We start from the raw sequence: 23030 nt of genomic DNA, 5'->3' as shown, positions 1-23030 counted from the left end.
AGACTGTCCACAAGTTTCACAAACAGGAGTGTGGCAATGACCTTGGTGATCTATTTTCACCTGTTTTGGTCATGGTGACACCTCCTACAACAAAGCTCTGCACTTTCTGGGAAATCAAGAGCAGGCAAGGAGTGATTGGTTGACAGTAGGTAGCCCAGAATGGAGAGGATAGTGTTCAAGACTCACAATGAGTGATACCCCAAACCTCCATACACGGTAACAGGGGTTTCCCTTTGAGGAATAAGGCTGGGGTTGTGGGCACACGGCCACTTTCAATTCCCTGCACAAACATCGCAAAATTCTCTTACACTCAAAGCAGTTGTGGCACCCAGTCACAGCAGCTGAAGTGTGCGTGGTGTGGTCCCACAAAGGCTGTGCAATAATGACCAGCTCAGCCACAGAATGGACCAGGAGCAAAACTGGGCCGACGCTGGGAGCCAGAACTGAAAAGAGAGAATGGTGGAGTCACTCAGCAAGTCAGATTCAGGATTAAGGTTTCGGGTCAATCACCCTTCATTGGGAAGGTGTGCTGGCAGGTTGTTGACGTGAAATATTAATTGTCAGGGGCTGCCCGACCTGCTGAGTAGACCCTGGCTACCTGACAGAGTATCTCTGTCAGACCAAATCAAATAATCATGCTTCAATCCCACGCTGGATACTCTCCACAGCTCAATTATTTCAAATATTGGCATCAGACTGAAGGGTAAATATTCTCCAAAACTTCTGCTCTTCTTCAAAGTGGATCAAAGTCTACCTGAAAGCAGGTTTGGTCACGGTCTGCCAGCAATAAACAGCACAGCACATATTCAACACTACACTGCCAATTTCATGATGTTCTCCAAAGTGCAATGACTTCCTGACCCACCCGATCACACCCAGCACTGTTATTGGACAGAAAACACAAAGCTACCCTCCATCACTGGGTGCATAGATGGAAGACCCATGGGCTAAGGTCTGCTGGGAATGACGTAGGAGGCTGCCAGGAATTCTGCTCCAACTGTGTGTGTGTCAAAACACCATCACCAAAGACCTTGGCTGAGGAAATTCTACAGCCACAGCAAATGCTCCAGAGGGAGAGCAGAGTTTAATGCTTCCTCCCACCATTACCCAGATCCGATGGAAGCACTAAAGCCCATGAACTATTTGTTCGAGGGTCAGAATACAGGACACAGGCCCTTCAGCCCATCTACTCCACACCCAACATGCCCCATCCAATATAGTCTCATTTGAATCTTTCCTATCCATGTACCTGTCCAGCTGTTATTGTTACTGCCATAGCGACTTCCTCTTGTCTTTCATTCCACATAGATAAATTGTGTCAAAAATTTGCTTCTGAAGTTCCTATTAAATCTTTCCAATCTCACCTTAAACCTATGCCCTCTAGTTCTTGATTTCCCAAGCATGGAAAAAAGTCGGAGTACGTTCACCCTATCGAGGCCTCTGATGATTTTATACACCCCTATAAAATTAACTTTCCATCTTCAGCATTGCAAGGAGTAAATCCCTAAGTTACCCAACCCTTGCATAACCAAATCCCATGGGTCCCAGCAGCATCCTTGTAAACCTGCAGTATGTCAGTGAGAACTGTGAGTACTACAGAGAACTATAAAAATCAGAATATACAGAAAAGTGGAACGCCACTAATTAACAACTAATAATAATGTTGACATGGAAGTTCTACATTATGTACATCTGACAGCGACATTTTGAAACGTAGCAGAAAGTCAAGGTGGTGGGCTTCTACCCAGCCCAGACTCCGGGCCTGAACAGTAGGTGGGAAGAGGAGCCCCAGCTGAACATCTGCTTCACATATCAAATGCCACACCAGCTTGGACTTGCAGAATTCAGCACCAACCCAGATATGAGGGCTGGCCTCCCCATGGACATGTGGACTACTGCAGTGGACAGTTAATGATGTTTCTTTAGCACAAATCTAAACCTTCACTGCAGCATTTGTTTATAAACCAGGCTACCAAACAGTCAGTGTGACAGAGGCAGATGGTGTAACTGATAGAAAGACTCTGCATGTATAATCCCCAAGTCATAGCTTTTAACAATAAGTTGCAATGATGTGCTTCTCTGAGGATCAGGCAGCAAGGATTTGTTGAAACACTGTTAAGCAGAGTTACATGTGTGTTTTCACGACCATCATTTGACACTTTAAGCAAGAACTTCATTCATGGCATCTGTATCTCTGTCAACAATATACAAATCAAGCATCTTTAGAACATACACGAACAGGCCCTTCAACCCATGATCAACTAATCTAATTCAGCTAATGACACTCAATTAAACTAATTCCTTCTGCCTGCACAAAGTCCATACCCTGCATTCTATGCACACCAAGCTCAAGTTGATTGTCATCTGACTGTACATATGCACAACCAAACGAAACAATGTTCCCCTGGACCATGGGGCACATACACACGGCACATCAAACGAATATTACCATCAATAATAAACAGGAGAAATTCTACAGATGCTGGAAATCCAATCTGATACAGAAAGTGATGGGTGAAGCCAGGTGTGTAGGACAGATAAAGGGCTGGAGAGGAAGGGATCTGATAGGAGAGGAGGGTGGACCGTAGGAGAAAGGGAAGGACGAGGGGACCCAAGGGGAGGTGACAGACAGATGAGAAGAGGTGAGAGGCCAGTTTGGGGAATAGAAGAAGAGGGGAGGGGGAGTTTTTCACCGAAAGGAAAAATCAATATTCATACCATCAGGTTGGAGTTTACGCAGACAGAATATACGGTGTTGCTCTTCCAGCCTGAGGGTAGCCTCATCGCGACATGGATCGACATGTCAGAATGGAAATGAGAATCAGAGTTAAAATGTTTGGCCCTGGGATTTTCCACTTTTGGCAGATGGAGTGAAGGTGCTCGATGAAGTGTCCCCAGTGTACGACAGGTCTCACCAATGTAGAAGAGGCCACATCGGAAACACCGGACACGATAGATGACCCCAGCAGATTCACAGGTGATGCCTCACCTGGAAGGACTGTGAATGAGCAGGTGTAGCACTTTGGCCATTTGCAGGGATAAGTGCCAGGAGGGAGATTAATGCAGAAAGTGGAGAGAGGATAGAGCTAAAGATGTGTTTGGTGGTAGGATCCCTTTGGAGATGCCGGAAGTTACGGAGAATCATGTGTTTGACGTGAAGGCTTATGGGGTGGTAGGTGAGAACAAGAGAAACTCTGTCACCTTTAAGGCGGTGAGAGGATGGGGTGGGCATGGATGTACGGGAAAAGGAGGAGATGCGGTTGAGGGCAGCATTCCTGGTGAAGGAAGATAAATCCCGTTCTTTGAAGGAGGAGGTCATCTCTGATGTCCTGGAAAGGAAAGCCTCATCCTGGGAGCAGATGCAGTGGAGACGAAGGAACTGAGAAAAGGGAGTAGCATTTTTACAAAAGACAGAGTGGGAAAAGGTGTAGTCAAGATAGCCATGGGAATCGGTAGGCTTGTAAAAGATATCGGAAGACAGTTTGTCTCCAGAGATAGAGACAGAGAGATTGAGAAAGGGGAGGGAGATGGCAGCAATGAACCAAGTGAATTTAAGGGCCGGGTAGAAGTTGGAAACAAAGCTGATGAAATTGATGAGCTCAATATGGGTGCATGAAACAGCACCAATGCAGTCGTCAATGCAGCAGAGGAAGAGTTGGGGATCATTACTGGGAAAAGCTTGGAACATGGACTGTTCTACATAGCCAACGGAAAGCGAAAAGACAGGCATAGCTGGGGCCTATGTGGGTGCCCATAGTTACACATTGACTCCGGAGAAAGAAGAAGGAGCCGAAGGAAAAATTGTTGAGGGTGAGGACCAGTTCTGCCAGATGGAGGAAGATGGTGGTGGAAGGGAACTGGTTGGTTGTTTTATTGAGAAAGAATTGGAGAGTTTGAGGCCTTCTTGATGGGGGATAGATGTGCATAGGGACTGGATATCCATAGTGAAAATGAGGTGGTCAGGGCCAGGGAATTGAAAGTTAGTGAGGAGATCGAGAGCCTCCAGTGCAGATAAACGGTAAACAGCTTACTGTCCTAGAGACGAAACGTCGGTGGTGGCAGAGTATTCATTAATGTCTGAGCCTGAGGGAGGAATCTACTACCCCGTCTGGCACACCTAGTCCTGATGCTCCTGTACCTCCTTCCTGATGGTAGCGGATCAAAGACTCTGTGGAATGGGTGCGAGGGATCCTCAACAATGTTTCTATACAACGCTGATGGAAAATGTCACAAATAGGGGTGAGGAAGACCCCAGTGATCCTCTCTGCATTCTTAACTGGCCTCTGTAGGGTCTTGAAGTCTGATGCTTTTCAGCTTCTGTACAAAACAACGATGCAGCCAGACAGGACACTCTTGAAGATGGTCCTGCAGAAAGCTGTTAAAAAGGGAGTAGAGAGCCTTTCATGCCTCAATCTCCGCAGAAAGTAGACGCACTGCCGTGCCTTCTTGACTAATAAGAAGGTGTTATGAACCATGTGTCTATCCAAGAGTCTCTTTATTGTATCTGCCACCATCACTACCCCGGTAACACATTCCAAACCTCATCACTACCCCGGTGACACATTCCAAACCTCATCACTACCGCTGGTAACACATTCCAAACCTCATCACTACCCTGCTGACACATTCCAAACCTCACCTCTACCCCGGTAACACATTCCAAACCTCACCACTACCCCGGTGACACATTCCAAACCTCATCACTACCGCTGGTAACACATTCCAAACCTCATCACTACCCTGCTGACACATTCCAAACCTCACCTCTACCCCGGTAACACATTCCAAACCCTCACCACTACCCTGGTAACACATTCCAAACCTCACCATTACCCCGGTAACACATTCCAAACCTCAGCACTACCCTGGTAACACATTCCAAACCCTCACCACTACCCCGGTGACACATTCCAAACCTCACCACTACCCTGGTAACACATTCCAAACCCTCACCACTACCCCGGTGACACATTCCAAACCTCACCACTACGCCGGTAACACATTCCAAACCCTCACCACTACCCTGCTGACACATTCCAAACCTCACCACTACCCCGGTAACACATTCCAAACCCTCACCACTACCCCGGTGACACATTCCAAACCTCACCACTACCCCGGTAACACATTCCAAACCCTCACCACTACCCTGCTGACACATTCCAAACCTCACCACTACCCCGGTGACACATTCCAAACCTCATCACTACCCTGGTAACACATTCCAAACCTCACCACTACCCCGGTAACACATTCCAAACCTCACCACTACCCCGGTAACACATTCCAAACCTCAGCACTACCCCGGTAACACATTCCAAACCTCACCACTACCCTGGTAACACATTCCAAACTCTCACCACTACCCTGCTGACACATTCCAAACCCCACCTCTACCCCGGTGACACATTCCAAACCTCATCACTACCCCGGTAACACATTCCAAACCCTCACCACTACCGCTGGTAACACATTCCAAACCTCACCACTACCCCGGTAACACATTCCAAACCTCAGCACTACCCCGGTAACACATTCCAAACCCTCACCACTACCCCGGTAACACATTCCAAACCTCACCACTACCCCGGTAACACATTCCAAACCTCAGCACTACCCCGGTAACACATTCCAAACCTCAGCACTACCCCGGTAACACATTCCAAACCTCACCTCTACCCCGGTAACACATTCCAAACCTCACCACTACCCCGGTAACACATTCCAAACCTCAGCACTACCGCTGGTAACACATTCCAAACCCTCACCACTACCCTGGTAACACATTCCAAACCTCACCATTACCCCGGTAACACATTCCAAACCTCAGCACTACCCTGGTAACACATTCCAAACCCTCACCACTACCCCGGTGACACATTCCAAACCTCACCACTACCCCGGTAACACATTCCAAACCCTCACCACTACCCCGGTAACACATTCCAAACCTCAGCACTACCCCGGTAACACATTCCAAACCCTCACCACTACCCTGGTAACACATTCCAAACCTCACCATTACCCCGGTAACACATTCCAAACCTCAGCACTACCCTGGTAACACATTCCAAACCCTCACCACTACCCCGGTGACACATTCCAAACCTCACCACTACCCCGGTAACACATTCCAAACCTCACCACTACCCCGGTAACACATTCCAAACCTCACCACTACCCCGGTAACACATTCCAAACCTCACCACTACCCTGGTAACACATTCCAAACTCTCACCACTACCCTGCTGACACATTCCAAACCTCACCTCTACCCCGGTGACACATTCCAAACCTCATCACTACCCCGGTAACACATTCCAAACCCTCACCACTACCGCTGGTAACACATTCCAAACCTCACCACTACCCCGGTAACACATTCCAAACCTCACCTCTACCCCGGTAACACATTCCAAACCTCACCACTACCCAGGTAACACATTCCAAACTCTCATCACTACCCTGGTAACACATTCCAAACCTCACCACTACCCCGGTAACACATTCCAAACCTCAGCACTACCCCGGTAACACATTCCAAACCCTCACCACTACCCCGGTAACACATTCCAAACCTCACCACTACCCCGGTAACACATTCCAAACCTCAGCACTACCCCGGTAACACATTCCAAACCTCACCATTACCCCGGTAACACATTCCAAACCCTCACCACTACCCCGGTAACACATTCCAAACCTCACCACTACCCCGGTAACACATTCCAAACCCTCACCACTACCCTGCTGACACATTCCAAACCTCACCACTACCCCGGTAACACATTCCAAACCTCACCACTACCCCGGTAACACATTCCAAACCTCACCACTACCCTGGTAACACATTCCAAACCTCACCACTACCCCGGTAACACATTCCAAACCTCACCACTACCCCGGTAACACATTCCAAACCTCACCACTACCCCGGTAACACATTCCAAACCCTCACCACTACCACTGGTAACACATGCCAAACCTCACCATTACCCCGGTAACACATTCCAAACCTCAGCACTACCCCGGTAACACATTCCAAACCTCACCACTACCCTGCTGACACATTCCAAACCTCAGCACTACCCCGGTAACACATTCCAAACCTCACCACTACCCTGGTGACACATTCCAAACCTCACCACTACCCCGGTAACACATTCCAAACCTCACCACTACCCTGGTAACACATTCCAAACTCTCACCACTACCCTGCTGACACATTCCAAACCTCACCACTACCCCGGTAACACATTCCAAACCTCACCACTACCCCGGTAACACATTCCAAACCCTCACCACTACCGCTGGTAACACATTCCAAACCTCACCACTACCCCGGTAACACATTCCAAACCTCACCACTACCCCGGTAACACATTCCAAACCTCACCACTACCCCGGTAACACATTCCAAACCCTCACCACTACCCTGGTAACACATTCCAAACCTCACCACTACCCCGGTAACACATTCCAAACCTCAGCACTACCCCGGTAACACATTCCAAACCCTCACCACTACCGCTGGTAACACATTCCAAACCTCACCACTACCCCGGTAACACATTCCAAACCTCACCACTACCCCGGTAACACATTCCAAACCTCAGCACTACCCCGGTAACACATTCCAAACCTCAGCACTACCCCGGTAACACATTCCAAACCTCACCATTACCCCGGTGACACATTCCAAACCTCACCACTACCCCGGTAACACATTCCAAACCTCAGCACTACCCTGCTGACACATTCCAAACCTCACCACTACCACTGGTAACACATTCCAAACCTCACCACTACCCCGGTAACACATTCCAAACCTCACCATTACCCCGGTGACACATTCCAAACCTCACCACTACCGCTGTTAACACATTCCAAACCTCAGCACTACCCCGGTAACACATTCCAAACCTCACCACTACCCTGCTGACACATTCCAAACCTCACCACTACCCTGGTAACACATTCCAAATCTCACCATTACCCCAGTAACACATTCCAAACCTCACCACTACCCTGGTAACACATTCCAAACTCTCAGCACTACCCTGCTGACACATTCCAAACCTCACCTCTACCCCGGTGACACATTCCAAACCTCATCACTACCCCGGTAACACATTCCAAACCTCACCTCTACCCCGGTAACACATTCCAAACCTCAGCACTACCCCGGTAACACATTCCAAACCCTCACCACTACCCTGGTAACACATTCCAAACCTCACCACTACCCCGGTAACACATTCCAAACCTCAGCACTACCCTGCTGACACATTCCAAACCTCACCACTACCCTGGTAACACATTCCAAACCTCACCACTACCCCGGTAACACATTCCAAACCTCACCATTACCCCGGTAACACATTCCAAACCTCAGCACTACTGCTGGTAACACATTCCAAACCTCAGCACTACCCCGGTAACACATTCCAAACCTCAGCACTACCCTGCTGACACATTCCAAACCTCACCACTACCCTGGTAACACATTCCAAACCTCACCACTACCCCGGTAACACATTCCAAACCTCACCATTACCCCGGTAACACATTCCAAACCTCACCTCTACCCCGGTAACACATTCCAAACCTCACCACTACCCCGGTAACACATTCCAAACCTCAGCACTACCCTGCTGACACATTCCAAACCTCACCACTACCCTGGTAACACATTCCAAACCTCACCACTACCCCGGTAACACATTCCAAACCTCACCATTACCCCGGTAACACATTCCAAACCTCAGCACTACTGCTGGTAACACATTCCAAACCTCAGCACTACCCCGGTAACACATTCCAAACCTCACCATTACCCCGGTGACACATTCCAAACCTCACCACTACCCCGGTAACACATTCCAAACCTCATCACTACCCCGGTGACACATTCCAAACCTCACCACTACCACTGGTAACACATGCCAAACCTCACCATTACCCCGGTAACACATTCCAAACCTCACCACTACCCCGGTAACACATTCCAAACCTCACCACTACCCCGGTAACACATTCCAAACCTCACCTCTACCCCGGTAACACATTCCAAACCTCAGCACTACCCCGGTAACACATTCCAAACCCTCACCACTACCCTGGTAACACATTCCAAACCTCACCACTACCCTGGTAACACATTCCAAACCTCACCACTACCGCTGGTAACACATTCCAAACCTCACCACTACCCCGGTAACACATTCCAAACCTCACCTCTACTCCGGTAACACATTCCAAACCTCACCACTACCCCGGTAACACATTCCAAACCCTCACCACTACCCTGGTAACACATTCCAAACCTCACCACTACCCCGGTAACACATTCCAAACCTCAGCACTACCCCGGTAACACATTCCAAACCTCACCACTACCCTGGTAACACATTCCAAACCTCACCACTACCCCGGTAACACATTCCAAACCTCACCACTACCCCGGTAACACATTCCAAACCTCACCATTACCCCGGTAACACATTCCAAACCTCAGCACTACTGCTGGTAACACATTCCAAACCTCAGCACTACCCCGGTAACACATTCCAAACCTCACCATTACCCCGGTGACACATTCCAAACCTCACCATTACCCCAGTAACACATTCCAAACCTCACCACTACCCCGGTAACATATTCCAAACCTCACCACTACTCTGGTAACACATTCCAAACCTCACCACTACCCAGGGAACACATTCCAAACCTCAGCATTACCCTGGTAACACATTCCAAATCTCACCATTACCCCGGTAATACATTCCAAACCCTCACCACTACCCCGGTAACACATTCCAAATCTCACCATTACCCCGGTAATACATTCCAAACCTCACCACTACCCCGGTAACACATTCCAAACCTCACCACTACCCCGGTAACACATTCCAAACCTCACCACTACCCTGGTAACACATTCCAAACTCTCACCACTACCCTGCTGACACATTCCAAACCTCACCTCTACCCCGGTGACACATTCCAAACCTCATCACTACCCTGGTAACACATTCCAAACCTCACCACTACCGCTGGTAACACATTCCAAACCTCACCACTACCCCGGTAACACATTCCAAACCTCACCTCTACCCCGGTAACACATTCCAAACCTCAGCACTACCCCGGTAACACATTCCAAACCCTCACCACTACCTTGGTAACACATTCCAAACCTCACCACTACCCCGGTGACACATTCCAAACCTCACCACTACCGCTGTTAACACATTCCAAACCTCAGCACTACCCCGGTAACACATTCCAAACCTCACCACTACCCTGCTGACACATTCCAAACCTCACCACTACCCTGGTAACACATTCCAAATCTCACCATTACCCCAGTAACACATTCCAAACCTCACCACTACCCCGGTAACACATTCCAAACCTCACCATTACCCCGGTGACACATTCCAAACCTCACCACTACCCCGGTAACACATTCCAAACCTCATCACTACCCCGGTGACACATTCCAAACCTCACCACTACCACTGGTAACACATGCCAAACCTCACCACTACCCCGGTAACACATTCCAAACCTCATCATTACCCCGGTGACACATTCCAAACCTCACCACTACCGCTGTTAACACATTCCAAACCTCAGCACTACCCCGGTAACACATTCCAAACCTCACCACTACCCTGCTGACACATTCCAAACCTCACCACTACCCTGGTAACACATTCCAAATCTCACCATTACCCCAGTAACACATTCCAAACCTCACCACTACCCCGGTAACATATTCCAAACCTCATCACTACCGCTGGTAACACATTCCAAACCTCAGCACTACCCTGCTGACACATTCCAAACCTCACCTCTACCCCAGTAACACATTCCAAACCTCACCTCTACCCCGGTGACACATTCCAAACCTCAGCACTACCCTGGTAACACATTCCAAACCCTCACCACTACCCTGGTAACATGTTCCAAACCCTCACCACTACCCCGGTAACACATTCCAAATCTCACCACAACCCCGGTAACACATTCCAACCTTCACTACTCTCTGTAAAATAAACTGGTCCACATATCTCCTTAACATTTTCCTCTTCTCACCTTAAAAGCACACCCTTTAGTAGCCGACATTTCAACCCCAGGGGGAAAATATCAACTGTCCACTCTATCTTGGACTCTCAAAATTTAACAAAGTTCTATAGTTCCCCTCAGCTCCCCCTTCTCCAGAGTAAACAACCCATTTGTCCAGCCTCTCCTTGTTACATGTCCTCTAATGCAGGCAGCACCTTCTGCAGCCTCTTCATTCTTCTTGGTGTTAATGCTGCCTGTGTGCACAGCAGAAACAACAGTACCGCATCAACCACATCATACTGCAATGGTCTTAGATCAGGGATTGTGAATCGGCCCAAGACGTCAAGACATTGGGCCAAGATGGCGCCTGTGTACAACGCTCCTTCGGTCGACATTTTCAGGATAGGTCATGAAACCATAAATTTGACTTCCAATGTAACATCTCTTACGTTTGTTTTTCGTCTTGAATGTGATTCCAGAACTGTTGGAGCCTGTGATTTGCTGTTTAGAGATCATTTGGTTGTTTCAGTGCTCAGCAGTCTCTGAGGGGATTCCGGGAGGCAGAGGCAGTGTGTGAGAACCTCGTGGTGAGAAGGCTGTGAACTGATGTTCAACTCCATTTTGCCAATTAAAGCATGCATTGTTCACCGATTAAAGTAACTTGGGAGATTGAAATGCCAGCTGCCTGCCTTTTCTTCGTTGGGAGATCCCTTTGCTGCCAGAGAGGGGAGACCGCCTTTTTATCACTGATGAGATATCACTGCAAGGAGAGGGAGAATGTTGCCCAGGTTTTCTGTGTTTTGGATGTGGACTGGGACTGTGGACCTTTTTTTCAGTCTGATGGCTTTTATTGTATTCTGTGTTTTTCACCCCATCTTCCTCAGATTTTTTTTTTGCATGCCAGGGAGGGGGATTTGGGAGTTGATGTGCCTGTTCCATTTTTGTTTTTTTTTGTGTGTGGGAAGGAGGGATTTGGATGTTGATGATCGTACTGCCTTTCTTTTCTTCCTTGGTTTCATGGCTGTCTGGAGAAGAATTTCAGAGCTGTAAACTTTGTCAATAAATGAACCTTTGAATCATTGAACGATAACTTGTTTCTCCAGGAATGAAGATCACTCAACCTGACACCGTCTATATCCAGACAAATCGCTCCTTGCAACATCATGTCTGTCCTCTAGTATAAGAGGCTGAGATGGAGACAGCAGCGTTCCCAGCCCCCAGATTCACTGTATAATGTAACATGGAGACAGCAGCGTTCCCAGGATTCACTGTATACTGTAACATGGAGACAGCAGCGTTCCCAGGATTCACTGTACAATGTGAGATGGAGATCTTTACAGTGACATGAAGTTCAGAGGTTATGACTGATCGGTTCAGAATGACATAGCTGCCTATAAATAAATCTATCATTCTGCACAGGAGACAGGCTGGCAGAGGCAAGCACAAGTCTTACAGTTTATTTGCTTGCTGTTATGACTTCTCACCAGGTGGGGGAGGGAACATCGACTCAGACCAGGAGAGGCCTGCGTCGGGCATTTTCATGCCTTACAAGGTGCAGATTGGAAGTCTGTGTGGGGCGCCACTCCTCGCAATGTGTGGTTAAGTGCCTTGCTCAAGGACACAAACACGCTGCCACAGCTGAGGCTCAAACTAGAGACCTTCAGATCACTAGACGAATGCCTTAACCACTTGGCCACGTGCCCACACTAACACACGTGCTTTCTTGGTTTCATGGCTATCTGGACAAGAACACGTGCCCTCACCAGGTACTCGCCTTCAATTAATGGATGTAATGTTGACGCTTTATAAAGCACTAGTGAAACCTCACTTGGAATACTATGAGCAGTTCTGGGCCCCTTATCTTAGAAAGAACATGCCGACATTGGGGAGCCTTCATAGGAAAATCGTGAAAATGATTCCAGGGTTGAAGGGCTTATCATTTGAGGAGCATTTGATGGCTCTGGGCCTGTACTCGCTGGAATTCAGAAGAATGGGGCGATGGGGATCTCATTGAACCTTATCAAATGTTGAAAAGCCTAGATAGAGTGAATGCAGAGAGTGTGTTTCTTGCAGTGGGGGGTCTAGGACCAAAGGGCACAACCTCAGAATAGAAGGACATCCATTTAGAATGAAGGTGAGGAAGAATTTCCTTAGCCAGAGTGTGGTAAATCTGTGGAATTCGTTGCAACAGGTGACTGTGGCCTAATTCTGCTCCTGCCTCTTATGCTCTTCACACTGGGGAACAGGCTTTCAAAAGAGCCTGTCCACCATAAGTCCGTGTATCTAAGCTCCATTATTATTTCTCCATCACTTTCCCAACAACACAATGTGGCCTTGAGACCCAGCTGCTGAGTGAGTGCTCACCTATCCCAGACCCATCCTTAGTTCCTTAACAGCCCCTCTTCCACCCCACACTACTGCCCCTTTTATATTAATCGCCTGCGAAACAGCCCTGTGCATACATAATGCCTGCATTACATTGGGCTACTGACCACTTTTGGGTCGATCTGTGACTGCCTGTCAGGACTTGTTTGCAGAGCAGGAGATCACAGAGTGCGTTGGAGACAGTTCCTTGTAGACTTTACGCGCCAGGTTTAAAAGTGACCGGGACCTGTTGGGACTTGTCTGTGGAGCGAGAGCTTGCTTGGGTTAATAGTAAATTAGCAAGGGCCAATAAAAAGAAGCAAAGTTGAAGCAGAGTGGCCATTGTGGGAGTTGGCAAAGGTGAGAGTGGGGGGCTTTGGCTCGGTAGACTTCGGTGTGAACAGACAGAGGCAAAGGGTGCTGAGTCATTTGAAATCATTCAATTGATTGTAGAACTTAAGCTTAAGAAGTCGGAGCCAAAGGTAGGCAGGATGGTAATTGAGGTAGTGGAATGCTCCTCCTACAAGCTGTGGAATTTCAGTGTACCTGACAGTGTACTACATCTGCAGGAAGTGCACCCAACTTCAGCTCCTGACTGACCGGGTCAAGGAACTGGAGCTGGATCCACTCAGGATCATCCAGGAGGCTGAGGTGATCACACAGAGTGTGGGCTTCAGATGGGAAATGGGTGACCACCAGGAGAAGTAAGCAACAAGTACACCTCTCTGGAGGAGGGAGGGGTGCATGAACCTTTGGGACAGAGCAGCAGCAGCCAGGCCACAGGCACTATGGCTGGCCCTGAGGTTCAGCAGGGGAGGGTAACGTCAGGTATAGCAGTAGTGATATAGGAGACGTGACACTTGGGAGACAGGAGAATCTGCGGCTGCAAAAGAGACACCAGGATGGGTGTTGTCTCTCAGGTGCAGGGGTCACAGATGTCTGCAGGATACTTTCAAGAGGGAGGGTACGCAGCTAGAGCGTATGGTGCACATTGGCACCAATGACAAAGGAAGAAAGGTCTTGCTGAGATCGGGAGTTATGAAAAAGTCTGAAGAGCAGGACCCCCAAGGTAGTAATCTCTCGATTGCTCCTAGTGCCACGAGCTAGTCAGGGCAGGAATAGGATGATAGTACCGTCGAATGTGTGGTTGAGGAACTGGTGCAGGGGGCAGGGTTTCAGGTTCTTGGATAATTTGGTCCTTTTCTGGGACAAGGTGACCGGCACAAGAGGGACGGGTTGCACTAAACTGGAGGAGAACAAATATCCTGGCCAGGAGGTTCATTAGTGCTACTCAAGAGGGTTTAAACTAGTTTGACAGGCGAACAGGAACAGGAACCATCATGTCAGAAACTGGAGGGATGGACAACAAGGTAGATGTCAGGGCTAGTAAAAACAGGCAGGACGAAGTAATAGATACGATGGGACGGATAATTTGAAGTGTGCGTATTTTAATGCCAAGAGTATTATGGATAAAGGTAATGAACTTAGAGCATGGAGCTACGATGTTGTGGCCATTACAGAGACTTGCTTGAGAAGGGGACAGGAATGGGTGCTTGATGTCATACAGTTTCAATGTTTTAGAAAAGAATAGAGAGGGAGGTAAAAGAGGTGGGGAATTTGCAATGATCAGGGACAATATCACAGTTGCACTCAGAGGGGACATAATGGAGATCTCGTTCACCGAGTCTGTGTGGGTAGAAATCAAAAATAGGAAGGGTGCAATCACTGTATGGAATTGTACTACAGACCCCACCCTCCCCCCATTAGCAACAGGGACATTGAGGAACAAATATGAAGGCAGTTTAAGGAAAGGTGTTAAAAAAAGGATTGTTATCATGGGGGACTTCAACTTCCCAAATACAAACTGGGACCTTCTGAGTAAGACGTTTAGATGGGGCAGAATTTGTTATGTGCATCCAGGGAGGTTTCTTAAATCAGTATATGCATAGTCCAACAAGAGGTGGGGCTGTATTCAATCTTGTGTTTGGCAGTGAGCCTGGCCAGGTGATCACCTTTCAGAGCACAAACAATTAAGGAACAGTGACAACTCCTTATGCTTTACAATAGCTAAAGGTAAGGATAAGTATACACACCTTTCGAGATAGCAGAAAAGAGAACAAGAAGGGAATTAGGAAAGCCAAGAGGGGCCATGAAAAGTCCTTGGCAAGTAGGTTTAGCGGGAATCCCAAGGCATTCTATACATACATTAGGAGCACGAGGAGAACTTGAGGATCAAGCAGGTAAGATCACTCAAGTATAAAGGGGAACAATTACTTGGATCCAGGGGACTTGGGCAAGGTCCTTAATGAATACTTTACATCAGTATTTACCAAGGAGCAAGATATGAAGGGTAAATAGATCAGTTCTGAACATATTGATGTGCTAGGGCATTTTGAGGTAAAGGAAGAGGTACAGTTGGGCCTCTTAAAGAGCTATAAGGTGGATAAGTCCCCAGGATCTGATGGGATATACCCCGGGTTATTGAGAGAGGCAAGAGAAGAGATTACTGGGGCTTTGACCAACATCTTCGTGTCCCTTCTAGCCACAAGTGAGGTCCCAGAAAACTGGTGAGTAGCTAATGTTATTCCATTATTCCAGAAGGGAAGCAGGAATAATCCTGGAAACTATAGACCGGTGAGTCTCACAACGGGAGAGAATTCTTAGGATTTATGAACAATTGGAAAACTATGCCTTAAGGACAGCCAGCATAGCTTTATGCAGGGCAAGTCATGTCTTACTAACTAGAGCTTTTCTGACGAGGTGATGAGGGTAATTGATGAAGGTAGGGCGGTGGATGTTGCCTACATGGATTTTAGTAAGATGTTTAACAAGGTACCTTATGGGAGGCTCATCCAGGAGATTAAGATGCATGGCATCCATGGTGAATTAGCAATTTGAATTCAGAACTGGCTTGCTATAGAGGACAGAGGGGATTAGTTGATGGGACTTTTTCGAGCCGGAGGTCTGTAATTTGTGGTGTTCCACAGGGATCTGTGCAGGAACCTCTGCTGTTTGTGGCATATATAAATGACCGGGATGAAAATGCACATGGGTGGGTTAGTAAGTTTGCAGATGATATGAAGATCGGTGGTGTTGTGGCTAACACAGACGATGGGCAAGGAATATAATGGATATAGATCAGTTGCAGATATAGGCATTGAAATGGTAAATGGCACTGAGCCTGGCCAAATGTGAAGCATTGCCCTTAGTCGGTCATATGCAAACAGATAGTACACTGTTAAGGGTCTAGGTTCACTGCTCCCTAAAAGTGGCTACACAGGTTGACAGGATGGTCAACAAGGCGTACTTGCTTTCCTTTGTCAAGGCACTGAATTTAGTGAGGGCACATCCTAATTTAATGATATCCTTCCTATAGTCGGGTGGCCAGAACAGTATGCAGTACTCCATCTCCATCCATGGTAACAATGCTGAGAAATGTTCTTTATGGCACAGATATGATTTTTCTGCTTCGTAGTTAGATAGAACACAAAACCCACTTCCCTAAACATTTAAGTAGGACCCCAAATGTAGCAAAGGACAAAACTGACGTACTGCAGTGTTAATCAGCAAGAACCTACAAAGCTTGGTGAAGCAGGTTAGTATTAAGGAACAAGGATTGAGAGAGGGTGAGGGAAGGAATTTCTGGCAGCTGAAGGCACAGCCATCAATGGTGGCTGAATTATTGAGATGGAGGAAGGGAGTTGCTGCTGGAGATGAGAAAGAAATGAAACATGGGAGTGGGAAAGGAACGTGGAAAAAAGAATGGGCATTTAACTGTTGAGGCTGGCGTCGATCAGTAGCCTGTGTAGGTATGTGACTAACGTACCGGGTGTGAGTCAGGGGCACTTGATGTTTCTGCACCTGTACTCAATGGATTTGAGGGGAAAACCTTATAGAAACCTACTAACTACTGAAAGGCCTGGATAGAGTGGACGTGGAGAGGATGTTTCCATAGGTAGGAAAGTCTAGGATCCAAAGGACGTCCCTTTAGAACTGAGATTAGGAGCAATTTCGTCAGGTGGTGAATCTGTGGAATTCACTGCCAGAGGGCTGAGGAACCCAAGTGATGTGAGGCAGAAATTGATAGGTTATTAATTGGTAAAGGGAGAAGGCACGAGACTGAAGGTAAGCAGCAGATTGGAAAGATAATTCAGGGTTAGCACATGGAAAGGTCAAAGGGCAGTGCTGGGCAAAAGGGTCAGTATGGATGCGGTTGGCTGAGGGGCCTGACTCTCTGACTCCATGAGCTATTGCCTTCCCCTGGTTACGTCAGTGAAGTCGCTCAAGCATTTACCTCTCCTCCCTTGGCTGTGATGGGAGGTGCAGTTTAGGGATGTGGAAGCTATCCCCATTCCAAAAATCAGTAAAGTTACATTAACAGAGAGATGTTTGCTGTTCAAAATTGTTCAGATCCCTTCATCCAATTACAGCCAAGAGACTCTCAGTCTAAAAGCACTGCATTAGAATAGTAGCCACTGAATCAAACACCGCAGAGGAAAGAGCTGCCGCTGTGATCAAGGCCTCCGACTACAGGCATTCTCAGTGGTAGCATTTGCACCTCACTGAAAGTGCCTCAACCTTTTACATCCTTCCATTGCCTCTGCCTCTGCCTCTGCCTCTGCCTGCCATTGTAAAGAAGTACCCGCTTGTACTTGTAATGATCAGCACTGCTGCTCTTTCTGAGCAACCTTCTGGACCACTGGCTGTAAAGGGGGTTAGGCCCAACATGACTCGAGTCTAGTCACCTTTCTCAAAGCCAAATCTGCCCCAGAAGGAAATAAAGAGGAACAGACTGGCAGCCTGGGGATGTTGTGTGTGTAGGGGGAGAGGTTCGTAAAGCAAATCAACAGGCAGACAAGGAGCTGCTGGTTAGTTCTGACAGGGAGCAGGAACAGAGTGACACATTGTCAGCGTCAGGAAGGGCCACAGCAGACTTTGGGGAGGGGAATTAGCTGCCACAATGAAAGGAGAATTCTCACTTGAATGGCCCAGCCCACTCTCTAGTCACTGAGGTACCTTCAGAGAAAACTGAGCAGAGCAAGATCCCACATTGAGTAGTGTGGTAATAATGAAATATTGACCTGGTTGATGAGTTCTGCTTCTCCCTCCACAGATACTGCCTGACCACAGAGTATTTCTAGAATTTTCTGGCATTATCTTAGAATGAAAGGCTTAACCTATTAAGAATATTTATTTGATGAAACCTACCAGCTGCAAAAAAGGCTTGGATACAGTGGACATGGAGAGGATGCTTCCATTAGTAGGAGAGTCTGGGATCTAAGGACACTGACTCATCCCTTTAGAACTGAAATGAGGAGGAAGGTTTTCAGCCAGAAAGTGGTGAATCTGTAAATTCATTACTGGAGAGGGCTGTGGAAGCCAAGTCATTGGGTGTACCTAAGACAGCAATTGATAGGTTTTTGATTGCTAAAGGGAGAAAATGGGAAAATGGCGTTGGAAAAAAAAGCCATCACTGACAGAGATGGAGCAGATTCGATGGGCTGAATGGCCTAATTCTGCTCATATGTTATTGTCTTATTGCCCGTGCATGCAAGGTTTAATTAGAATGACCAGATAAATTGCTCTAGCACTATCGATAGAAGGGAGAATACTGGCCAAGGCATCTCCTGCAGGCAAGGGTGAACTTTGACTCCCATCTGAGAGAGATGATACAGCCACAATTTAATGTCTAATCTAAAAGATTATATAATTAACAATTACAGCACGGAAACAGGCCACGTCGGCCCTTCTGGTCCGCGCCGAACTCCTACTCTCACCTAGTCCCACCAACCTGCACTCGGTCCATAACCCTCCATTCCTTTCCTGTCCATATATCTATCCAATTTAACTTTAAATGACAACATTGAACCTGCCTCAACCACTTCTGCTGGAAGCTCGTTCCACACAGCCACCACTCTCTGAGTAAAGAAGTTCCCCCTCATGTTACCCCTAAACTTTTGCCCTTTAACTCTCAACTCATGTCCTCTTGTTTGAATCTCCCCCATTCTCAATGGAAAAAGCCTGTCCATGTCAACTCTATCAATCCCCCTCATAATTTTAAACACCTCTATCAAGTCCCCCCTCAACCTTCTACGCTCCAAAGAATAAAGACCTAACTTGTTCAACCTTTCTCTGTAACTTAGGAGATGAAACCCAGGTAACATTTTAGTAAATCTCCTCTGTACACTCTCAATTTTATTGACATCTTTCCTATAATTCGGTGACCAGAACTGTACAAGATTGTTCCTTTAGTGGGCAACATTCCCTCAGACTGCCCCGCAGGGACAACCTAGGTGTTGCACACAAGTCTCTGGGTAGGATTTGAACCCAGAGAAGGGAGAATTTGCTCAATGAGCCATCAGAGTAATTACTTGTGTAAAGAAGGTCCAGATTCTTGGTAATCCAAGATGGTGCTACAGCATAACTACTTAACTACTCCTTGCGTGATGGCCAAATGAAATGTGTGAGGAACTAGAAGTCCAACTAAGTCATGTCAATTCCCAGCAAGCTGAAGCATAACATAGCGAGACTCTGACTCCACAACTCTTTTATCCCCTCAGCTGTGTTGCAGTCACCCAGATGTATTAAATGGCGGCAGTGGAGAGTGTGTCACTGAGAGGATGGTTCTCTGTCAGGAAGAAGCTCACATCAGCTGCAGGGAAACCACTTCCCCATTACTGACTAAAGATAGGATTGGCGGCATCTCCTTGTGGCAGTCAAGTGTACACCTCATCTCTGCAGAGCCAGCTACTGGTTGGCCTACTACTGCTTACTGCTGGTGGCATCCCAGCCAGTGCCCACACCTGCATCATCAACCAATGATCCAATAATGTCGACAGGAAGCCAGGGGTCACGTCACCTCCAGAGTCCTGATGGAATTGGTGCGAGACACCAAGGTCCACATCTTCAGCAAAGCTGCAGAGGCAGTGGTATTGTACTAGACCCACTCAAACAGGCTTCCTCTTTGTTTCCCGAGCACTCACAGTAGGAACCACTGTGCCCTCCAGGAAGACCAGAGGAAAGGCATGGAGGTTTAGAAGCTGAATGCCACACAGCTATAGATTATACACAGAAACAGACACCTCAGCACATCATCCACGTCAACCCTCAACCACACATTTACACAAACCCAACATTATTCCTATTTCCTAGTCTCCTGACATTCCCCTCTAATTCTACCACTCAACAGTGGTTGATTGGGATGTGGGGAGAGTAAAGTAGCATTGCTGAAGGATTAGTTTGAAGAGGATGGTTGGTCATGACTTAGTGAGCCAAAGGACCCATCATTATGAATAACCTCCTGTGCTGTGAAATGTATGGCTCTGTGAAGATTCCTCTCAGATCCTCAATTCATGGCCCCTGACCTCTCTGCCTGTTACAAAGCTGGGTTTAGCTGAGGTCTTTCCCCTGCCCTTGCTCTGCTGACAAACGGAACAGAGGGGATGTGTGCTCTCTCAGTTGGTGCTGCCACGCTGCACCATGGGAGCACAAAACAAACTTACAACACTTCTCAAAAGGCTACAGCCTTTAAGCAGAACTGTAATTCGGCTTCAAACAGACCATTCAACAACGTCACAATCAATCATGTGTACGCAATGGAATTCTAAATATGGCTGTCTCTGCTGAACTTGCTTCAGTAATGTACATTCCCCATTACAATCACCTACGACCACACTGCCCCCTCATTACAACCACTTTCTTTATGAGACCTACAGCAGGGAGGGAATACACAGAACAAGCCACACCCCATCTGTCTAATGTGCAGCAAGAACAGCCCTTTGACCTAACCACAGGATCCTGCCACTCCTCGAGGCCCTCTATCTTTGCCCAACTTCCCCTCAAGTGCATCCACTCCCTGCCACGGTCAGATACACATCCTCACCTTGCTCAGGGAGCCAACATTTCTCCGGAATCGCTCATTTCATTTCATTCTTTGGTGACGACAGTAGCATTTAGTTGAAAACTGCACCCCCCCCCCCACCACCAACTGGAAACGCTCTCTCTCTGCATCCACTTTACCCTGGCCTCTGTAACCTCCCTCACTCCCACTCCCTTGCTTACATTCCCGACTAAGGACCAAGCCAGATTCTGAACTATCAAGATTACAGTAAAATTCAGTGGTGAATTATCGGGGTTTTACCTTCTGTACAATGCCCAGGCAGGCTCAGGAGCTGCCAGTGAGATAAAAAAGTGGCCTGTCACTATTCTAAGCAACAAATCAACAGACCTGTTATCTCAGGTTTCAGCAACCAACCCACTACCTGAACTGGGTGCACAATGAATACACTTCCAGCCGGTTAGGTCTGAGTCAGCCATTCACTGGTTTGGCTAGTTCTTACAGACATGTCTCAACATGTCTCACCAGCCGATGGTGACCAACGCTGACCTCAGTGAGTTTTCCGGTAAACTGCAGGTGAGGGGACGGGAAGGTGGGGATGCTGTCGGCTGCGTGGAGTGCTGACTTGATAGTATCCTCAGGAGAATTCAGTCAAGGATGGAAAATGAGAGGGGGCGGGACTACAAAGCTAGACCACCATCAGGCCAAAGCCACTGTGACACACTTATTGTTGCCATGGGAACACCTAAAGAAGCTCTAGAATTTCAATCCATCTATTAATCTGACACACAGACCCAGGAACAACAGCTGACTTACACCTTGGTCTATTCCACATGCACAATGGACTTCACAGAATCTATTCCAATGCCATTATTTATTCAGTATACTCTAAGGAGGAGGAGTTCCAATTTAGACAAACTTACATAGCACTTACACAGAGTAGGCCCATCGGCCCACCACACCTATCTACACGAATCCCATTTACGTGAACTGCAGTTTAATTCTTTGTCCCTCTCCCTACATGAGCTTGTCGTTAAGGAACACAGTAGGATATGATGTTCTTCTCTGGGGTGTCGGAGATTCAGGGGCGACCTGATAGAGGTATACTCTGCAGCTTGCTACCACCCAAACTGGAACCCCTATGATTCACCTACCGTCACAACCGATCGACAGACAACTCAATAGCCACTGCTCTACACACCGTCCTTACACATCTGGAGAAGAAGGATGCTTATGTGAGAATGCTGTTCTTGGACTACAGTTCAGCATTCAACGCCATAGTTTCATCCAGGATCGACAAGAAGCTCAGAGACCTCAGCCTTGACTCTGCCTTGTGCAGCTGGATCCTAGACTTCCTGTCAGATTACCAGCAGGAGGTAAGAGTGGGCTCCCTCACCTCCACCCCTCTGACTCACAATACAGGAGCCCCTCAGGGCTGCGTACTGAGTCCCCTCCTTTACTCCCTGTATACCCATGACTGTATCGCCACCCACAGCTCTAATCTGCTAATTAAATTTGCCAACAACACTACATTGATTGGCCTAATCTCAAACAATAACGAGGTGGCCTACAGGGAAGAAGTCATCACCCTGACACAGTGGTGTCAAGAAAACAACCTCTCCCTCAATGTCACAAAATCAAAGGAGTTGGTTGTGGATTACAGGAGGAATGGAGAGGGGCTAACCCCTATTGACATCAATGGATCTGGGGTTGAGAGGGTAAACAGCTTTAAATTTTTCAGTATCCACAGCACCGA

General features: G+C 47.6%; 1 protein-coding gene across 16 annotated transcripts in view; it reads right to left on the bottom strand.

Moving 5' to 3' along the window:
* rreb1a (ras responsive element binding protein 1a) overlaps positions 1-23030 on the bottom strand; it is a 290993-nt gene that overhangs the window by 118725 nt on the left and 149238 nt on the right. Inside the window, exon 1 of one of the 16 annotated variants that reach the window (XM_063070060.1) lies at positions 21578-21599. The exons of the other annotated variants lie outside the window; for them this stretch is intronic. The gene's annotated coding sequence lies outside the window, so the exon portion shown is untranslated. Of the gene's footprint in view, positions 1-21577; positions 21600-23030 lie in introns of those variants that run through there. 16 annotated transcript variants of the gene reach the window in all.

Source organism: Mobula hypostoma, chromosome 17, assembly GCF_963921235.1.
Source record: "Mobula hypostoma chromosome 17, sMobHyp1.1, whole genome shotgun sequence".
In the NCBI taxonomy this organism is placed as follows: Eukaryota; Metazoa; Chordata; class Chondrichthyes; order Myliobatiformes; family Myliobatidae; genus Mobula; species Mobula hypostoma.
Note: the sequence above shows the minus strand (reverse complement) of the source record. Positions and strands in the feature narration are given on the sequence as shown.